The sequence below is a fragment of the Podospora bellae-mahoneyi genome, chromosome 4 (assembly GCF_035222275.1).
Source record: "Podospora bellae-mahoneyi strain CBS 112042 chromosome 4, whole genome shotgun sequence".
In the NCBI taxonomy this organism is placed as follows: domain Eukaryota; kingdom Fungi; phylum Ascomycota; class Sordariomycetes; order Sordariales; family Podosporaceae; genus Podospora; species Podospora bellae-mahoneyi.
The window spans coordinates 7,164-25,355 of NC_085883.1; the positions used below are offsets into that span (position 1 = coordinate 7,164).

Here is an 18,192-nt window from a genome sequence, read left to right on the forward strand (position 1 = left end):
ATACCTAAACTAATTTACTAACGAAGAGTCGAAAGTTATTTTCGCGGCTACCAGACTTAAGGATAGGGCTCTCGCGTGGTTCGAGCCTATCCTCGATAACTATTACGAGGAAGAGCCGTCCGATCAGGAGAAGATTACCGTGGAATGCTTCGAGAGTTACTGTATCTTTAAGATTAAGCTTAAGGAGGTATTTAGGGAGTACGATGAGGCAAGGCGCGCGTAGGAGAGGCTCGTAAACCTGCGTTAGACGCGCTTAGTAGCCGACTACGCGGCTCTATTTAAGATCGATAGCTTACGTAGCACTATTAACGATAAGGGGTTAATACAGCTCTTCTATAATAGCCTTAAGGAAGAAGTAAAGGATAAGTTATATAAGGAGTCGAGGCCTAATACTATCGACAAATATATTGCTATAGCTATACGGATCGACGATCGATAGTTCCAGCGTCGTACGGAGAAGAAAGATAATAATAGGGGTCACTACGGCAATAAGGGGCACTTTAGTAATAACCGTCCTAACGATAAGCGTAAAAGACGATACCCTAGTATTAGCTATTCCGGCATTACGTACTTAGGACCGATAGATATCGATACTATATAGTAGTAGAGGCCGCAAGGCCGAGGCTAGGGCAGGGATAACCTTAAGTGTTTTAACTGTAGTAAGGCAGGATATTTTAAGAAGGACTGCAGGGTACCTAAGCGACTCGGCTGGAAGAAGGAAATCGCAGCCACCACCATATCGAAGGGACCGAGGGTTATAGAAATAGCAGCCATCGGGTACCAATAAGGCGGAGTGATAAGATTAAAGGGAGACTCTAACTGGCACGCCGAATAAGAGGAAGCAGAGTTCCAGGAGCTACGGGAAGTAGTAGAAAGGCTAAAGGCGGAGTACGAGGAAGGAGATCTTTAAATACAGGCATTGCAGGATTAACTAGTACGGATCACTGCGGAAATTACTATAGAAGTCGCTAAGGGCGATAATCCTACGTAAGGACCTACCAGGTAGACGATACCGGAGAGGTAGTACGGCAAGCACAGATTTGCTGTCTCACAGGATATATCGTAGCCTGTGAAGCTCGTATATAAGAGCTGGGAAGAGTACTGGAAGGGCAAGAAGGTCGCTAGCATTAGGATCGCGAAAATACTAGAAAATACACTAACACCCACATAATATACACCCTGTAAAGGAGATACGGCACAACTTTATCCTAGGTATCCGGAACATCGGAGAGTACCTTGGTTCCAGTGTATTACACACGGATATGTGGAGCACTACCAGAGCAAGGCACTATACGGCCACTGGCCGGTACGTAAGGTGGGCAAGGAGAGTAAGCTACAGCCGGTCAGGAAGACTATGGCTAGGTGGGAAAAGGCCCAGCAGGAGGACCTGAATAACTACCTCTTATGGAAGGTTCAGGACCCGGTTGAACTGAAGGATAGCCTTCAGGTTATACAGATCGCACCAAGGCATGCGAGATACTGCGTCGAGTACGCAGAAGGTTGGGATACGGACGATAGCGTACGCTCTTTGAACGAAGTGGTACTAGGATGGTGCCCAAGCCCAGACTGCGCCATACATCTGCGGGAGAAGGTCAAGCGATATCATCAAGACAAGGCACATAAGACCAAGCAGAAGAACCGCTATCGGACGAGGATGCGAGAAAGTGCCAGGGAAGCAAGAGACGGAAGATGGGAGGAAGCCAGGCGGGCATAGTTGAAAGACTTCGTGTTACTAGTCAACCCGGGGCAGGAGGACGCTTTTGAACGACATAACCGCTTGGGAAACGACTCGCGGCCCTTCGCGGGGGCCGTCAACCTCTAACGGACCACGAACGGCATTTTCGAAGGTATCGGCGTAAGGCGAAGGTATAGGATAACGACCCAAGGCTTATTAGCGAGGTCGCTGCTATACAGGGAGGAAGCAAAAGAAATAAACGCCTCTGGGTTACTGCACGATGGAGGGATCTCCAGGCAGTAGCATTGATAGACGGTGGTACAGAGACGAACCTAATTTCGCCACAGTTCGTACACTAGGCCCGGATACTATAAAAGAAAAAGAAGGAATGGATCGTTATATAAGGACCATTTCGTACGCAAAAGGTCCATAGGGAAACACTACCCCTAGACATCACAGTCGAAGGAAAAATAACTTTAGTTATATTCGATATTGTGGATATGGGACCCTCGAAGGATATGATCCTAGGGCAACCATGGCATGAAGACTATAACCTAGACATCGATTAGAGGGATGGTGGCTACTTACGACCAAGAGAACTTTAGAAGTATCTAGCTAACGATGGGAGATTAGGAGCACGGACGGAGCAGAGTGTAGGACAAGCACCCTCCACGGTACCACCGTAAGGAGCCCAAGAAGTAATAGTATACTCCATCGATATAGGCGGTAAGATCGAAAAAGTAGGGTTAACGACGTTGGTGGAGATATCGGAGGTCAATAAATACGCCTACTATAATAACGTAAAGAAAGGCGAGAAAAAGGCGGTACCGGTAGAATATCGAGGACACCCAGCCTTTACAGCTAAGCATTTGGAGGGGCTTCCAGAGCGAGGGCCGTGGGATTACGAGATTAAGTTAAAAGAGGGAGCTAAACTACGGCTATTTAAGGTATACTACACTAACGATAAGCAGAGTGAGGAGCTACGGAAGTATTTAGACGAGAATTTGAAGAGAGGCTATATTAGGGAATCCACATCGCTAGCAAAATACCCCGTTTTCTTCGTACCGAAGAAGGACGGTGGCTTGCGACTATGTATGGATTACCGGTAGCTGAATAACAAGACGGTAAAAAACAATTACCCGCTACCGTTAATATCTAGGTTACAGAGTTAACTAGCCGAGGCGCGATACTTCACACGCTTGGATATACCTATCGGGTACGCCCATATACGGATCAAAGAAGGAGACGAATGGAAGACAGCGTTTCGTACGCCCTATAGTCATTTCGAGTATCTCGTAATGCCATTTGGGCTAACCAATGCGCCCGCGACGTTCCAATCTCTCGTTGACCATACGATACGGAAATACCTCGACAAGACAGCAGTGTGCTATCTCGACGACGTTCTTATCTACTCACGCACTCTGGAGGAGCATAAGCGGCACGTACGAGAGATACTCGACGCGCTACACGGAGCCGGACTCTCAGTTAATAAGGAGAAGAGCGAGTTCCACGTACAAAAGACAGTATATCTAGGATACTTGATATCGCTAGGTGAGGTTCGTATGGAACCTGGGAAAATTGCGGTAGTTAAGGACTGGCCTACGCCGCAGTCACAGACATACGTTAGGGAATTCTTGGGGTTTACGAACTTCTACCGGATATTTATTCGAGGGTACGTAGGTATCGCGAGGCCTCTTAACTACTTGACTAAGAAGGACGTGGAGTTCCGGTGGGGGCAGGAAGAAGAGTAGGCCTTTTAGGAGCTAAAAGAGGCTATTTTAAAGGACCCGGTGCTTAAACTACTAGACCCCAGTCGACTATTTGAGGTCGAGGCGGATATATTAGACTATACGATCGGTGGGTAATTGGGATAGCGAGATGACGATAGTAAGCTATACCTAATAGCCTTCTTTTCGAAAAAGCTCGAGGGAGCACGTTAAAACTACCTAATCCACGATAAAGAGCTACTCGCTATTATCGAAGCGTTCGAGGAGTGGAGGCTATACTTTAGTAGCATTAAGTACGAAGTATAGGTCTATACGGATTATAAGAACCTACGGTACTTTACTACCACGAAGGTCCTTAACGCGCGGCAAATACGATAGTCAGAGTTTCTTTCGGAATTTAACTTTTAAATTAACTATAAGAAGGGATCGGAGAACGCTAGGGTAGACGCACTTAGTAGGCGTACCGACCACTATAAGGATATACCCAGGGAGTCACCACCACTACTTAAAGAGGCGCCTAATGGCACTCTTAAGTATCCACTATAGCCGTGGATGGAGTGTTGCGCAGTATATCGGGAGAGGGCCATTTCTAGCAAATACTAAGGGGAGTTGGGCAACGATATTACGGAGTAATACTAGCAGGAAGAACTGGAGCCACAGGGCATCCAAAAAGATAGTTAGGGAAGGCTGTGGTATAAGAATCGAGCGTACGTGAAGCCAGGTGATAGGATAACACTGGTAATAGATATTTACGTATCGAAGCTCGGAGGACATATAGGTATCGCAAAGACCATAGAAAAGATTAAGCAGCACTTTAACTAGCCGAGGATTAAAGACGACGTTAAGGAAGCTATCCAGTTATGCTATACGTACGAGAGAACGAGGGTTACGAGGTATAAGCCTTACGGATTTCTGGAGCTACTACCAGTAGCGGAGCGGCTATAGAGCTTAGTTACTATAGACTTCATTACTAAATTATTAAAGTCTAAGGACACGGTAACCGGCGTTAAGTACGATAGTATATTAACGGTAGTCGACAGGCTCACTAAGTAGGTATACTTCTTGCTATATAAGGAGACCTAGTCGGCAAAGTAACTGGCGGACATAGTACTACGGTATATTATAGTAACATATATATAGCTAAAGGAGTTTATTACGGATCACGATACTAAGTTCGTATCGAAGTTTTGGAGAGCGTTAATGACGAGGCTGGGGGTAGTAAGTAAGGCGTTATCGGCCTACTACCCTTAGACAGACGGTTAGACGGAGCGGCTTAATTAGATCGTGGAATAATACCTACGGAATTATATTAATTTCGAGTAGGACGATTGGGTTAAACTATTGCTTACGGTATAGCTAGCGTATAATATATCGCTAATAGAGACCACGAAAGTTATACCTTTCTTCGCGAATTTCGGCTACGAGGCAGACCTACGGCAAGGGCCTACCGTTGAGGTGCCCAGGGCCGGGGTCAAGGTAGATAAGATGTATATGCTCCACGGCAAGCTTAAATAAGAACTGGAGTTTATGAGGGAAAGGATGCGGAAATACTATAATACTAAAAGGCTCGAGGGACCTCGCCTTAAGGAGGGAGATATGGTATTCCTTTCCATACGCAATTTACGCACCAAAAGACCTAGTAAGAAGCTGGACCACAGGCGAGTGGGCCCGTTCAAGGTCAAAAGGAAGATATCGGAGACGGCATTCGAACTGGAGCTACCCCGTACGATGCGTCTACGGTCACATACCTTTCACATCTCACTTCTGGAGCCCGCACCACCGGCAAGTAAGGCCAATACACAGGCCGTGGCGGAGGACGAAGAAGAGGAGTACGATGTGGAAGAGATACTGGATTCACGGTTTAACAGAGGCCAATTGGAGTATTTGGTCAGTTGGTTAGGATATCCGGCTACAGACAACTCGTGGGAGCCACAGGCACACCTTAACTGCCCAGAGAAGCTAAAAGAATTCCACCAGCGATATCTAGACCGGCCAAAACCCAAACAGGCAAAATAGATCCGGGCGCAAGAGGACCCGACCGGGCCCTCTTAAGCCTGGAAGAACCTCAGCAGGAGTCGAACCTGCGCCTCCGACAGGGTAGTCGGCGTACTACACGCTATACTACAAGGTTGGAAGGTAGGAAGGAATCCAGGCCCAACTAGCGTTACACACCCCCACCACCGCAAAAAGACGTACCACCGGCGGACAACAAAAAACTGGCCTTAGCTCACAGCCAGATGGCTATGAGACAAAGCCAGGAGAACCTCGGCAGGATTCGAACCTGCGCCTCCGGCAGAGTAGTCGGCGTGCTACACGCTACACCACGAGGTTAGAAGTGGTGAGGGGACCCAGGTATATCAAGCGCCATGCGCCTCAACCACCTTGGGAGGTGGAAGGCGTGCCGCTGGCGGCATCCTGCGCGGTCAGGAAGGAAGGACCGGCCACACCGGGATTAAAGGAAAGGTCGGTAGGCCAGTCGAGGCCTAAGGTAGGATCCAGGAAAGAGAAGGCCGAGGCAGGAGCAGTAGTGGAAGAAGAGGCAACGGAGGCATCCGCTACCGGCGGGCCATGCGGGGTAGCAGGCCGCGCGGAAGACTCTCTCTCTTCCTCCTTAAGGAGACGAGATTCGCGACGAAAGGCAGCAAGGGCTCGCACCTCGAGGGCACGCGATTGTGCCTCGAGACGAAGGAGCTTACTCAAGGTAGCCTGCTTTTCGGCGTCCAGGCGCTCTTTCTCCTTGATGAGAGGACGGACTACAGGGTCAGCGAGGAAGCGTACGGTAGCCCAGGGGAGGACTCACGATCCACGCCATGAACATCACAGTGGGAGCGACTCGACTTGACACACGGGAGGCATCGGTCGTATCGAGAGGAAGCCACGCACTCAAGGCTATTCTCTTTACAATAGGTACACTCGGGCATGATAAGGCCGAACTTCTCAAGGAAAAGTACTTAATCACGGCGACGGTCGGTACTCGTACGAGCGGGTTTCTTTACACGGTTAGACATGACGGTAGGATAAAAGAGGAGGAAAACTTACTGTAGGGATATTGCAGGAAAAGGGGATCCAGGACTATTTCAGGAATACGGTCGCCGGGGCGTCGACCTGGGAGGAGGGGCATCATGTCACAGTTAACCCAACGGCAGGCCGCGCAGTAGGTGGGGCGCGGGGCGTCCCCAGCCAATCATTAAGGGAACCAGGAGGCAGCCAATCAAGGCTGGCCAGGAGTGCTACGGCGCCAAGAGGCCTGAGCAGTCTGCAGGATGCAAGATGCTACGGGTGATCGAAGGCATAGCACGACGAGCACTCCGCAGGATGCAAAGTGCTATGAGTGATCGGGGCCGTAGCAGGGCGAGCACCTCAAGGCCCCGAGGTCTATATATACGGAGGAACTGGCTGGTGTAGATAGACAGTTCCGCAGTATGCAATTTCAAGTTGTATTCACGGTATCTTGTGTTTACATTGAGACATCTTGTCGTACACTGTTTAGCTGTACCGAACCAGGATTATTCAGAAGTAGCCTTCAACCGGTATCCCTTTCAGAGGTTCTGGATAGGGGTTCGTCATACTTTTATATTAAGGTTAATTTAGTTATACCTCGTACGGTAGTACTCCTGTATCGCCTTCTTAGTCCGTACGATATAGGCGTAGATATTATACTTTAATTTATTAAAAGAAGGCTTCTTTAGTTCTAGAATTAGGTTAATTACCGTAGGAGGAAATGTAAGGTTTATTAGGTTTTATTATTTTCGAAAGACCGCTAATAAATTATTATACTTTCGTACGATATTCGGTCTGTCTATAGTTATAATATCTTTATAGGACGTACGAAGATAGGTAAGTACCTTATTTATAAGAATAGTTACTTTATATTTCCTATAAATAAAAATTTAAAAGTAGGAAATATAAATAAAAGGTTCTATTCTAGTATAGTATTAATCGTAATATAATAGTTATATATAATATAAAATATTATAATATTAAAGTTTATTATTAAGTTTTTTTAGAGAAGGATACCCCGTTAAAGAGTGGAGTAGGTCACGTATAAGTGGATAAGGGTAGTAGCGTGCGGTTACCGGAGTCTGGGTCCCGTACGATGGTCAGGGCACGCCTGGCATAAAGGCAGTTACGTGGGTACGAAGGTAGTAGCGTGTGGCTGCCGGGTACAGACCTTTTCTTCCAAATCCCTCGATAGGCTAGCTATACAATAGAGCCGTATTATTCCGATTAAGGCGTCGGTCCCATACGATAGTCAAGGCACGCCTAGCAAGAAGGTAGTTGCGTGGATACGCCTAGCACGAAGGTAGTTGCGTGGGCACGAAGGCAGTAACGTGTAACTGCTAGGTATAGACCTTTTCTTCTAAATCCCTCGACAGGCTAGCTATGTAATAGCAACTTTAATTCTTATTGAAATCCTTTTTTAATAAACTTTTCTATTGTATAAAATAATTAACTTTTAATTAATATATAAAATAGCTCTGGTCCTTAGTACTTGTAGCTCGTACGAAGTTATCGATATTAGCTAGCCTTATATTAGGAGGCTAATAAATAGCTTTTATATTAATATAAGTATATATCTTTCCCGTACGATAATACTTAAACTAATAAATATATAAGTAATATAATAAGTAATTTCGGCCTTATTATCGGCCGATATTAAATATATTTCCGGTAAAATAAAGGGGGCTAAGGTACTAGCTTGTCCGAGCTACCTTAATATAGTTTTAATTTAAAGCCATAGTTTAGTAGCTACTTCTTTTTATATTACCTATACCAGTAAGCCTAATAGGGGGCCGTTTAGGGATTATCGTACGACGGATAGATACTAGGGTAGTACTTATAGTAATTATAAGTAGAGGGATTATAGTAGTAAATATAGCTTCTTTACCGCTACTTAAAGGGGTATTATAGCCGAAGGGGAGGACGAGGGAAATAAGTAAGCTATAGAAAGAAGCTAGAAGCTTATAGTTATTAATAATTCCAATAATTAAATAAATCATACGGTAATAAAAATCGAATTTATAATTTTTATTTATTATTTAGATTTCTATAATACTCGTACGACAATATACTTAATACCATTCTATATAGCTCGCTATAGTAATTCTAATAATATTTTTCTCTTTTATTTTAATAGAAAAAATCTTATCGGATCGTATAAAAAACTATTCCTTTATATAACCTTACACTGCTATGCACGTACATTACTAGTATACTTATACCCAATTTTACCTTTTTTACTTTTATTTCTATACAGCTCGTACGACGATACACTTAATACCATTCTGTACAGCTCGTTATAGCGATTTTAATAATACTTTTCTTTTTCATTTTAGTAAAAAAAATCCTATCGGATCGTATAACTGATTCCTTAACGGATCCTACCCCCCTGTTTCTAAAGTAGGGCGTTTCTTTTAGTGCGCTTTTTAACGGATTATACTACAATCCATCGGAGAATTACTAATAGGGTAGCTATTAAGAAAATTAATTATATTCCGATTAAAGCTATATATTAACCGATTTACCGGAGGAATAATCGAAATTTATATAACGAGTTTAAAATAATATAATACTCGTTAAAAATAGGTTAATTAAACTATTATAATATATTAAGCCTATTAATAAAGCTTTTAAATATTTAAGTATAAAAAGCCTTTAGCGTTATAAAAATAATTTAATTAACCGAAACCTTTTTAAAACTCTAAATTATATAATTAATTTTTAATTTTTTATAACGCCGAACTATATTTTTTTATAATATTATAAAAAGGGAAATAATAATAATAACTTTATCCTTCGTATAATAGGCCGGGAATAAAAAAATAGTATTTTTTCTACTTTTTATCCTAGTAATATAAAAGATTAAGCTAAACCTTCGTATAATAAAAATTAATACCTCGCGCTAATTACCTTTAAAACTAATATTAAAATTATTAAATATTTAACGGAAACGGCTTTTAATATTAAAGCTAATTAAATACCGGAGTCGTTCCTATTATATAATATAACGTTAGTTTTAAAAGAAATTAATTTTAATTTATTAAAGCGTTAAAATATTATTCGAGTTAAAAATAAATAATTAATATTATAATGAAAGTTAGGTCTTAAACCGTACGATTAATTTTATTAATTAAAATATATATTATTTTAATTAGGATATTAATAATAATAGAAATATTTTAGTATATAATAGTAATACTATTAAGCGTAAATTCATTTTCGGATATTATAAAACTATTAATAGTTATATTATACGTATAAGCTTTTAAAACTTAATTTATTAGTATAAAATAATTACTTTAATAAACTTTAATTAGGAACCTCGAAATTTTAAAGTAAACGATATTAAAGAAGTTAAGTTTTTTATTTACCTTTTTTAATTAAATAAATTCGTAAAATAAATATTATATAATAAAGGTTTTACCGAAAATAATAATAATAAATAAAAATAATATAAAATCGGATAAAGTATATTACTTTTTATTATTTTTTAAAGTTATAGTAACTAAAGTAAAAAGGAAGGTACTTTTATATAATAACCGTAAAAAAATAATTTAAAAATTTAATAAAGAAATTAATAAATATTTAATTTAATAACTTTCTTCCGGCTTTATTATTACCGTAATAAAACTCCTATATTATTTATATAATAATCTATAGATTTTTAATTTAATTAACGTTTAATTTATATAATAACTAATCCTATTAATTTTAACTTTATATATAGTAAATATACCTAAAAATCTTTTTTTAAATAAAAAAGTACTTTTATATTGTATAAAGGATTAAACTATTATTATTAAAAAGTTTATTAAACTTTTAGTCGATTATTTTTTTATTAACTTCGAATAGAACGGAATAACCGACTTTATCGGATAATAATTTTATTATTATATTGGTAATAACTTAATTAATTTTTCTTTAAATTTTTTAAAGGACCGTAAATATAATTAAATTTTTACTATTTAATTATTTTTTATTTAAATTAAAAAAAGTCGTACGATATAAGGCTTACCGGTTTAAAAACCAAAAGTAATATATTTAATTTATTTTATTTAATTAAGGATTTAAAGTTAATTGACCTTTACTTATTATAATAATTATTAATATTTATTAAAAAATCGAATTAATCGTATAATAAAATTGTATAAATTATTTTTTTTATTTTTAAGTCTTTTATACGAAATCGGGATTTTTAGCTACCGGCTTCTTTAATTATACCTTAAAGTATTTAATAATTAACCGGCTTTTAAAAAAACGTTAATAATATATTTTAGTTTTTTAAAGTCCTTAATATTATTAAGCTACTTTAATATTTCTTCCTTTTATATTAAAGTTAATTTAATTATATTTCGTACGGTAATACTTTTATATCGCTTTTTTAATCCGTAAAATATAAATATAAATATCGTACTTTAATTTATTTAAAAAAAGTTTTTTAAATTTTGAAATTAAATTAATTACCGTAGAAGGAAATATAAAGTTTATTAAGTTTTATTATTTTCGAAAAACCGTTAGTAAATTATTATACTTTTATATAATATCCGGTTTATTTATAACTATAATATCTTTATAGGACGTACGAAAATAAATAAATATTTTATTTATAAAAATAATTACTTTATATTTTTTATAAATAAAAATTTAAAAGTAAAAAATATAAATAAAAAGTTTTATTTTAATATAATATTAATCGTAATATAATAATTATGTACGATATAAAATATTATAATATTAAAGTTTATTATTCAATTTTTTTAAGGAAAGATATCCCGTTAAAAAGTAAAGTAGGTTATATATAAATAGATAAGGGTAATAGCGTGCGGTTACCGGGGTCTAGGTCCCGTACGATAGTTAGGGTACGTTTAATATAAAGGTAGTTACGTAGGTACGTTTAATATAAAGGTAGTTGCGTAGGTACGAAGGTAGTAGTATGTAATTGCTGGGTATAGACCTTTTCTTCTAAATCCCTTAATAGGCTAACTATATAATAAAGTTATATTATTCTGATTAGGGCATTTAGTTATATACGATGGTTAGGGCACGCTTAGTAAAAAGGTAGTTGCGTAGGTACGTCTAGCACGAAGGTAGTTATATAAGTACGCTTAGTACGAAAGTAGTTACATAAGTACGCCTAGCACGAAGGTAGTTACGTAGATACGAAGGTAGTAGCGTATAGCTACTAGGTACAAACCTTTTCTTCCAAATCCCTCGACAGGCCAGCTATACAATAGAGCTATATTATTCCGATCAGGGCGTTTATCCCGTACGGTAGTTAAGGTACGCTAGGATACGAAGGTAGTCGCGTATAGCTACCGGGTACAAACCTTTTTTTTTAAATCCCTCGACAGGCTAGCTATATAAAAAAGCCGTATTATTCCGATTAAAGCGTCGGTCCCGTACGATAGTTAAGGCACGCCTAGCAAAAAGGCAGTTACGTAGGCACGCCTAGCACGAAGGTAGTTACGTAGGCACGAAGGTAGTAACGTGTGACTGCCGGGTGCAGAGCTTTTTTTCTAAATCCCTCGATAAGCTAGCTATATAATAGAACCGTATTATTCCGATTAAGGCGTTTATTCCGTACGATAGTTAAGGTATGTTAAAATACGAAGCTAGTGGCGTATAGCTGCCGGGTATAAACCTTTTTTTTTTTAAATCCCTTGATAGGCTAGCTATATAATAGAGCTATATTATTCTAATTAAGGCGTCTATCCTATACGATAGTTAAAATACGCCTAATAAAAAGGTAATTACGTAGGCACGTCTAGTACGAAGGTAGTTACGTAGGTATAAAGGTAGTAACGTATAGTTACCGGATATAAACCTTTTTTTCTAAATCATTCGAGAGGCTAGCTATATAATAGCGACTTTAATTCTTATTAAAATCCTTTTTTAATAAACCTTTCTATTATATAAACTAATTAACTTTTAATTAATATATAAAATAGCTTTAATCTTTAATACCCGTAACTTATATAAAATTATTAATATTAATTAGCTTTATATTAAAAGGCTAATAAATAGTTTCTATATTTATATAAATATATATTTTCTCTATATAATAATATTTAAATTAATAAATATATAAGTAATATAATAAGTAATTTCGGCTTTACTATTAGCCGATATTAAATACGTCCCTAGTAAAGTAAAGGGGGTTAAAATATTAACTCGTCCGAACTACTTTAATATAGTTTTAATTTAAAGCTATAATTTAGTAATTACTTTTCTTTATATTACCTATATTAATAAGCCTAATAGGGAACCGTTCAAGGATTATTATACGACGAATAAATATTAAAGTAGTATTTATAGTAATTATAAATAAAAGAATTATAATAATAAATATAATTTCTATACCGTTATTTAAAGGGGTATTATAGCCGAAAGGGAGGACGAGGGAAATAAATAAACTATAGAAAGAAATTAAAAATTTATAATTATTAATAATTCTGATAACTAAATAAACCGTATAGTAATAAAAATCGAATTTATTATTTTTATATATTATTTAGATTTCTATATTACTTATACAATAATATACTTAATATTATTCTATATAGCTCGCTATAGTATTTTTAATAATACTTTTTTCTTTTAATCTAACAGGAAAAATCCTATCGGATTATATAAAAAGCTATTTAATTGTATAACTTTATACTACTATATACGTATATTACTAATATACTTATATTTAACTCTATTTCTTTTACTTTTATTTTTATACCGCTTATACGATAATATATTTAATACCGTTCTATATAGCTTATAATAGTAATTTTAATAATATCTTTAATTTTTAAATTAATAAGAAAAATCTTATCGGATCGTATAATAAACTATTCGATTTTACAACCTTATACTAATATATATATATATTACTAATACGCTTATACCAAACTTTATATTTTTTATTTTTATTTCTATACCGCTCGTACGATAATATACTTAATACTATTCTGTATAACTCGTAATAGTAATTTTAATAATATCTTTACTTTTTAAATTAATAAGAAAAATCTTATCGGATCGTATAAAAAACTGTTCTTTTATATAACCTTATATTATTATATACGTACATTACTAATACCTAACTTTATATTTTTTACTTTTATTTATATATCGCTTATATAATAATATATTTAATACTATTTTATATAGCTCGTTATAGTAATTCTAATAATATTTTTCTCTTTTAATTTAATAAGAAAAATCTTATCGGATTATATAAAACACTATTCTTTTATATAACTTTATACTACTATATACGTATATCGCTATATAACGAACCCCTATCCAGAACCTCTGAAAGGGATACCGGTTGAAGGCTGCTTCTGAATAATCCTGGTGCGGTATAGCTAAATAGTGTACGATAAGATGTCTTAATGTAAATATAAGATACCGTAAATACAAGCTTAAATTGCATATTGCGGAACTCTCTATTTACACCAGCCAGTTCCTCCGTATATATATATCCTGTACTAAGCCTGGCGTTGTCCTGGATCGATAGACTCGACCCTCGATCCTATCGATACTATTCCTCCGGAGTTAACTCCCTTGGATCGACCCTCGATCCTAATAATCCTATTCTGATTAATCCGTAATCCTGTGCTAATGATTGGTCCGTGGTGCGCCTGCGCCCCACTAGGGGTCAAGCCGTGACACGCTAGTACCTAACTTTATATCTTTTATTTCTATTTCTATACGGCTCGTACGATAATACCTTTAATACTATTCTATATAGCTTATTATAATAATTCCAATAATATCTTTAATTTTTAATTTAATAAAAAAATTCCTATCGGATCGTATGAAAAACTATTCCTTTATATAACCTTACATTACTGTATATACATATTATTAATACCTAACTTTATATCTTTTATTTTTATTTCTATACGGCTCGTACGATAATATATTTAATATTATTCTATATAACTCGTTATAGTAATTTTAATAATATCTTTAACTTTTAATTTAATAAGAAAAGTCCTATCGGATCGTATAAAAAACTATTCCTTTATATAACCTTATACTACTATATATATATATTACTAGCACCTAACTTTATATCTTTTATCTTTATTTTTATATAGCTTGTATAAAAATATATTTAATATTATTCTATATAGCTCGTTATAACAATTTTAATAATATCTTTAACTTTTAATTTAATAGGAAAAATCCTATCGGATCGTATAAAAAACTATTCCCTTATATAACCTTATATTATTATATACGTATATTACTAATATATTTATACCTAACTTTATATCTTTTACTTCTATTTTCCCACCGCTCGTATAATAATATATCTAATACCATTCCATATAGCTCGTGTAGGCGATTCTAATAATATTTTTCTTTTGTATTTTAGTAAAAGAAATCCTATCGGATCGTATAACTGATTCCTTAACGGATCCTACCCCCTATTTCTAAAGTGGGGCGTTCTTTTTGGTGCGCTTTTCAACGGATTGTACTACAATCCATCGGAGAATTACTGATAGGGTAAATACCGGTTATTAATCCTTGATAATTACGAAAGTTATTATTTAATTAAATTTAAGTATCATTATTCATAAAATAATATTATTACGCTTTATATACCTTTATACTTTTCTTACTTTCTTTAATTATTCGATATTAATTACTTTAGGCCGTTAAAATAGGCGTACGGCCGTTAAATTGAGGGCTTAATACGTATATATATTAATTACGTAAATAAATTTAAGTTTTTTTATACCTTCCGCGAGGGTTTTTTTGCCTCCATAATAAAAAAGAATATATAAAGTAATTTTATAGGTATTAGCCTTATACTATAAGATTTAGATAAAATATTTTTTAAATTAAATATAAAGCTTTATATATTAATATCCGTATCCTTAAAGCCGAGTACGGTATTGCTTTAAGTATTTTAAATATTATAAAACTTTCGAAATATTAATTTATACTTTACCTTTATTAAAATTTATGTTATTAATTATTAAAATAGTTTCTTAACTTTAATATTAAATATTATAAATTAATTTAATAAAACTATAACACCTATAATATACTAAATAGCCTTTTTATAGGTAAAGGTTTCTTTACTTTACAAGGCTAATAAAGTATTAAGTAAGCGCCGGAAAGCTAAAGATATCTATATACGGCTAGGAGGATTATTCATTATGTAAAATATATAGGATTTATTAGACTCAAAGGCCGTAGGTAGGGAAGTAATAGAAGAAATAGAGCCGGATAGCGGTAATATAGGGAAGGCTCGTACGAAGTTTAGTATTATAGTATATACGGTAAGCTTAGCTATAATATAGGTATTTGTTAGGAGGCTATAAAATTATGTAATTTAGTTATTTCGGATATAATTCTAGTTACTTCATAATATAGTTATACAGTAATTAAAAATAATAATATAAAGGTTATAAAAGAGTAATTACTCGCTTATATAAATCGCTCGCTTATAATATACGTTAATACTATTCTATATAGCTCGTTCAAGCGATTCTAATAATATTTTCTTTTTCATTTTAGTAAAAGAAATCTCATCGGATCGTATAACTAATTCCTCAACGGATCCTACCCCCCTGTTTCTAAAGTGGGGCGTTTTTTTTGGTGCGCTTTTCAACGGATTGTACTATAATCTATCGGAGAATTACTGATAGGACTTACTTAAGAACTATACGCTAGCCGGAATATAATCAACGGTAAAGACTTTTATTAATATTATACTTATATTAAAATCTAAAGTATTTATTTATAAAACTAATATAGTAAAGTGCTAATAGAACGCCTAAAAAGCCCAGGAAGTAAGAAAAAGGCGTAAATTAAATAGAGAAAACTCGAATTCTAAATTTATAAGGCTCTATGAACTGGAAGAGGCCTACATTGAAGGGAGGGTAGTGGAGGAAGAAGTGGTAGCCAAGGAGGATATGGAGCAGCTAGAGCTAGCCTAGCCTATGCGGCGCAGCGCACGTTATCGGGTTTAAACCAGGCGCAAGCGAGAAGCAGATGCAATGTCTGACTCTGACAGTGATTGAGCTACAATTTGGTATAACTCCCATAGAAATTGACCGAATATTAGTCTTGTTGTGGCCAGTGTGAGTATTCAGGGGTAATCTCAACAAGGTTGTGTGGCTGGTGTGGTGGTGGTGGACCAGATCCACATGTGGTCCAGTTCCTGGTCATCCAACCTATACATTACAGAACTATCTACTTACTACCTAGTTCCGCCGTTTATATAGATTATTAGACTGTGGACTGTGAGCCCCGCTTCAGTCTCCGGTCCAGCTATCATTGGTCCGCTTACCCCCCTTTGTCACAACCCTGGTACAGGACGGGTTATGGGGCCACGGGAATAGGGGCCAATCGGAAGAACGTACGAGAATAGCCAATCACAGTAAGGGACGACTAATCAGTACGCCAAGGGCACTAAGCAGACGGAGCGGGGTACTCAGTCTGATCAGGGCACTAAGCAAACTAAGCAGTCGTGATTAGTATACTAAGGGCACTAAGCAAGAAATAAATATAGTTTAGCACAAGGTCTATATATACGGAGGAACTAGCTAGTATAGATAGATAGTTCCGTAATATATAATTTAAATTATATTTACGGTATTTAATATTTATATTAAAATATCTTATCGTATACTATTTAGCTATACCGAACTAAGATTATTTAAAAATAGCCTTTAACCGGTATTCCTTTTAGAGGTTCTGGATAGGGGTTCGTTATATATTATATACTTACTTTAACTCTATTACGGATAAATTAAAGGCGTTTTTTTATTATTATAGCCGGACCTAAAAACGTTTAGATAGGAAACGTCCCGCCTAACCTAAATAATAAGGAACTTACTATTATTAATATTCGACCTACCGTAAAGTAAATAATATAACGCTTTAAAGAATTTAAGGACGAAGCTTAATAAACTTAGAAATAAATTATTATTATATTAACTTTACTTAAAGTAATACCTAAGTTCCCGGTACCGGAGCGCTATAAAGGAAGAAAAGTAAAACTTAAAGGGTTCTTAATTTAATTTAAAACTTATTTTCGTTAATACCTAAATTAATTTACTAACGAAAAATTAAAAATTATTTTCGCGGCTATTAGATTTAAGGATAGGGCTCTTACGTAATTCGAACCTATCCTCGATAATTACTATAAGGAAGAGCCGTCCGATTAAAAAAAAATTACCGTAAAATATTTTAAGAGTTACTATATTTTTAAAATTAAGCTTAAAAAAGTATTTAAAGAGTATAATAAAGTAAAATATACGTAAAAGAGGCTCGCAAACTTACGTTAAACGCGCTTAATAATTAATTACGTAACTTTATTTAAAATGGATAGCCTATATAGTACTATTAACGATAAAGGGTTAATATAGCTTTTTTATAATAGCCTTAAAGAAAAAATAAAGGATAAATTATATAAGGAGTCGAGGCTTAATACTATCGATAAATATATTATTATAGCTATACGGATCGACGATCGGCAGTTTTAGCGTCGTACGGAAAAGAAGGATAGTAATAGGGGTTACTATAGTAATAAGGGGTACTTTAGTAATAACCGCCCTAACGATAAATGTAGAAGACGATACCCTAGTACTAGCTATTCCGGTATTACGTATTTAGGACTAATAAATATTAATATTATATAATAGTAAAGGCCGTAAAGCCGAGGTTAGGGTAGGGATAACCTTAAATATTTTAACTATAGTAAAGTAAGATACTTTAAGAAAGATTATAAAGTATTTAAGCGACTCGGTTAAAAAAAAGAGATCGTAATTACTA

At 35.6% G+C, this 18,192-nt stretch overlaps 2 non-coding genes across 2 annotated transcripts; both read left to right on the forward strand.

Annotated features, from left to right (window-relative positions):
- Positions 1-5,462: 5,462 nt before the first annotated feature.
- Positions 5,463-5,533, forward strand: QC761_0060220. The gene has a single exon. It is a non-coding gene; the product is annotated as a tRNA-OTHER (tRNA).
- A 129-nt stretch (positions 5,534-5,662) lies between these two features.
- Positions 5,663-5,733, forward strand: QC761_0060230. Its single transcript has one exon. It is a non-coding gene; the product is annotated as a tRNA-OTHER (tRNA).
- Positions 5,734-18,192: the final 12,459 nt, after the last annotated feature.